The following is a 4,661-nucleotide window of genomic DNA, read 5'->3' as shown; positions in this document are numbered from 1 at the left end:
CCAGCTAAGCCAAGCCTTGGATGCATTTCTTTGGATTGTCATTAGAGGGAGCACTGAGACCACTTGTTAAGAACAATAGCCAAGAACAATTTTGCCATAGGAGTTAATGTAGTTTGTGCAGTTCTCTGCTGTTAACAGATGTTGAGGAAAACTGCATATTTACATGCATATATTTACATGCATAGTCGTATATTTAAAGGGGCGGTACTACTGATCAAGGAAGATAATGATAAAGTACCTGAATGCTGGTTTTGGACCGAATAGCTCCGGACACAACAGGTGAAGACTGATATGGGACCAGAGACCACACTGTCGCTGTGGCACTGGGCCCCAAGCTCCTGGGGGGCCGTCCATTACAGAAAACTCCGCCTCCCCTATGTTTGAGTCCCATAGTGGGATTATTAATATTAATATAATTTACAAGGCAACCCAGAATGACAGGATCTTGCTCCGTGCTTCATAATTTATACTCTGTTAAAACAGAAATGAACAGCTGGTTAACCATTTAATGTCAAAAGTAATTCCCCATTCCATAATGCCCCATAACCCAGCAGTGAATAAACGGTACAAGGATGGATGGATAGATGCATCGAGTATATTAATAGGAAAAGAAGAAAAGAAAAGAAAAATAATATTCACAGAGGTATTTTCAACATATTGTAGCTATTTAAATAATGTGATCAAAATCTGAAATGAACTGGAATAGTGTATCAAAGCCTGCTTAGCCAAATGCTGCAGAATTTATATTCTCTGAGGATAATGTGCAATTAAATTTTAATTGGAAACCCTCTGCCATGTTACGCTTTCCCCAAAGTCTCTAAGGACCTTTATGTACTGATTTGTTCCGCTAGTACTACTTGCGTTTTAATCGAGTCTGTCGTGAAAGAGCGCAGATGTAAAGACAAGCCTCATGCACAAAGAGGATTTCGGCCTAGAAGGTGTGGCAGTGAACATAAATAATGAAATGGCCAACTGCCTGATCTGGCAGCCATGATTGTTGTTATGTCACCACAGAGACCGATTCAAACTCCAGTGACTCTGCACCAGTTGAAATGTTCAGTAACGCCAGCCATGTTCTCCACGGTCTGATTCTGAGCTTCTCGCTCACGCTGGGCCTGTGGGACGTGTCGGGGCACGTCCGTTTTCTGGGGAGGAGAACGGGACCCCCGCCGACCAATGCTGTTCCAGGAGAACAGGGCGGCGCAGTGGAAGGTGTGGAGCTGCTTTTCACTCTGTCGTTTGCGTCCTCTGCCATCCCCCCGGTGGTAAGGAGCCAAGCGTGGAAGAGGCACCGGAACAGACCGGCGCTGTGGCAGGTTACATCAGCACCACCTTATCTCCACCACTGTGGCAAAACCAAAACGGGGATAGTAGATAAAACGTCTTCGGAAAAGAGGAATCTGTGGGTGGATCTCTGACATCTACAGCAGCTCTCTCGGCATATCTATCTTCAGCAAATAAAAAAGACATTTTTGTTGGTGTGTCTTTAGGTGGAAAAAAATTACCACACTGTAAATTTGGTGCAACACTACATCATGCCTGCCAATGCTGGCCAAATGTACACCTTATATCACATATACTTCTGTAATTCTTCTTTTATTAATTATGCTATACCAATGACAAAATATAACAAACTTCCAGGCATTTCCTTTTTCCTGTATTTACATTAAAAAATGAAATCATATTTTACTATGGAATGGTATAACTGTAGGTATATAAATATTCATAAGTAATAGCCATTTTAAATGCAATTAACAATTTACATTTTTTGAAAATCTCTGTAAAACATTTTAACAACAAAATCAGTCACACCGCATAACACACCAGAATACATTAGTTCATCATTATCTATCCACATCCAAGAAGCATAAGACCTTCATCAAAAGCACTTGAAGTATATATAAAGGTTTGCTACCTTGATGATATCTGTCATGCAATAGACCTCAGACCTTGTGTTTCTTCCTCTAACAATCCTGGGGGAGGGGCTGGGTTGCCCCCCAGTGCATTAAATTTGAGATTTATTATATGTCTAATTCCCTTGATTGAGGCATCTCTCACTTCCAATCCATGTTGAAGTATGAGCTTCTGGAAACTTCTGGGTGACCTTCCTGCTCCCACATAACCTGCTTAGCAGGGCTGAAGGTCCTGGACGATGCTGTACGCACCTGTGGGTGACAGCCCTTGGTTTTAGGGGGCATGGTGACAAGGGCCTGGGCAGACAGGTTCCAGACCTCCCGGGGAAACTGTTTCCTGTTATACTACATACTCTGCTATATGGAATTATGGTTGCGCTCTTAGACAGCAAGCGAAGGCTGTGTTCACAGTGTGATTTTGCAGCTTACAGAATGTAATAAAATACACAGAATTTCCCCTTGTGAGAAAATTCAGGCAATTTGGCAACACAAATCTAAAAGTGATTTATTAAATCATTTATCAGCATTTTTAATTTAATAAGCCAAAAGCTTTTTCTACTGGGTGGGTGCATGTGCCGTGTGATGAACTGGTACCCCCCCCCAACCCCACCACCCACGGATAAGCCCCGGACCTCCTGTGACCCCGACCAGGATGAACAGCGATAAGAATGATCGAAATTTGCAGATACAGAACATATTGGCTCATTTCTAATTAAATGTCAGATTAAATATTATTTTTATTATTAAATGCAGACGGGCTGCCTGCAGACCCATTAACCCACATATGTTCAGTTCTGCATGTGGCTTTTTCCCTGTTTTATTTCCTGCAAATGATTATATTCCATACTGGTGCTAAATGAAACATGACACTATCACAGGAACTTTGCATGGGAAATGCGCGCATGCATCCGCAGGCAGGCGACCCTGCTGCATCTTCAAAAGGCAGCGGCTCTTTGACACTCTGGTGTCCCACATTAATGAGCCCATGGAGGCCGCTTGCCCTCTTCCTGCCCTAAGGGGGCAGTGTGACCTAGCAACACGCCGGCAGAGTTGTCACTGTGGAGAATCACTGCCTGTCTGGTGTGTCTTTCCTCAGCGGTGAACTACCTCCATTCTCCTGATCCATCATGTGTCCTAAAGACATGGACAGATTGCACAGCGTCTGTGATTGGACGGTTCTCTACAGCAAATGAGCAATGCCGGAGTCTTCCTTTGTTCTTCGACGATGACACTGGAAGCCCACGTTCCCTGGAACTGGCAAAACTGCAAAGCTGCTTTGGTTAGGAGCGTTTCAGCTGTACACAGTAGCCGGGGAGGGGTTTTAAGAAAGGGAGGGGCCTCATTCTGGCCCTCATGGCTGGTCCCAGTGCACCACAGGGTCTGGCTGCCAAACAGATGTCGACCACTGGGGACTGATTGTCTCGAACAAGGAGAGCAGCCGGTTCTTAGAAACTAGCGCCCTGGGAGATGGTATTCCTCTCATCTGCTGTGGGCTTGGGTGAAAAACAAGAGGTGAAGATCTTTTGGCTGCGTGTGAAAAGTTCTTGCTGTGCATATCGCTACGCTAGCATGAACACAAACACGGCAGACGACACAGGGGCAATTCTCCGACTGCCGAAGGCTGCTGGCTGGGCTCGGTGCCGCTCCTTCCAGATACGTTGCTTAGATGTGGTTACGGCGGTTCAGCATAGCGATTTTCCTGCTGCTCCCTCTCTTTAAATAATACTCACCACATACGATGACAGAGGTAGAAAACTGAGAACCTCTTGAAACTGGGAAGCTACTTAATCTGGCCTGGATTTACAGTTTGTAGTAATTAAAATATACCTTGTTCAGAAAAAAAAAAATCTGTTGACGCGCCGCAAGCATTTGTCATATAAGAACATAAGAAATTTACAAACGAGAGGAGGCCATTCGGCCCAAATATATATCAAGTAAAAAAATTCACATTTTTCCCTTACGGAAAAAAAAAACAGTAAAAAAAAAAATGTGGACTTTACCATGAATGGACTCTTTGCAAAAACTGTAGGCCGATTCATTTTTGTGTCAGCTGGAGGTGACTGTGTAAATGTGCAGATTAAAATTCCTGAACAGGAAAATATGAAGAAAACTGTTTTTTACTGTATGAATACACTGCAACTTTTCAGTTTGTTTTTTTAATATTTGACTTGCCATCTAAATTTAACCTTTATGTCTACTTCAACAAAGCCTGGCCTGAGATGGCTTTTCTGTTTATTGTTTGCATCTGTATATTCAATGATTTATACACTCAACAGCCACTTGATTCAGTGTCCCTGCATGCTAGCAGGTAGGACCCACCACTGCACCACTGCAGGGCCTGGAGAGTTGTGTGTCCAGTGAAGCCTTTCTGCACGCCACTGTTACACTGAGCTGTTTTTTTGCACTTGTGACCTTCCTGTTAGCTTTAACCAGTCTGGTCTTTCTCCTCTGACCTCTCTCATTAACAGTGGGTTTTCAGCAACAGCAATGCTGCTGACTGAATATTTTTTCGTTCATCACACCTAGACGTTGCAGTGCGCGGAAGTCCCAGGAGGGCAACTGTTTCTGTGATGCTGGGACCAACAATCACACCACATTCTTAGCCATTGTTCTGCTCAGCCGAACAGTAAGTGACCCCTCCTGACCCCGTCTATGCTCTGTGGAAGCCACGTGATTGGCTGTTTGGAGAAGCAGGCCGATTGTGTTAACAAGTAGGTGTACCTATTAAACTGGCCAAGGGGTGTATTT

At 44.0% G+C, this 4,661-nt stretch overlaps 1 long non-coding RNA gene across 1 annotated transcript; it reads right to left on the bottom strand.

The window, feature by feature from the left end:
• Positions 1 to 501: 501 nt before the first annotated feature.
• On the bottom strand, positions 502 to 3,864 carry LOC125751882 (uncharacterized). Its single transcript, XR_007400805.1, has 3 exons — positions 3,021 to 3,864; positions 1,916 to 2,165; positions 502 to 1,345 (listed from the first exon to the last, which is right to left on the bottom strand). It is a non-coding gene; the product is annotated as an uncharacterized LOC125751882 (long non-coding RNA).
• Positions 3,865 to 4,661: the final 797 nt, after the last annotated feature.

The sequence above is a fragment of the Brienomyrus brachyistius genome, chromosome 11 (assembly GCF_023856365.1).
Source record: "Brienomyrus brachyistius isolate T26 chromosome 11, BBRACH_0.4, whole genome shotgun sequence".
In the NCBI taxonomy this organism is placed as follows: Eukaryota; Metazoa; Chordata; class Actinopteri; order Osteoglossiformes; family Mormyridae; genus Brienomyrus; species Brienomyrus brachyistius.
The sequence above is the reverse complement of the archived record's forward strand: the minus strand, read 5'-3'. Positions and strand labels throughout refer to the sequence as shown.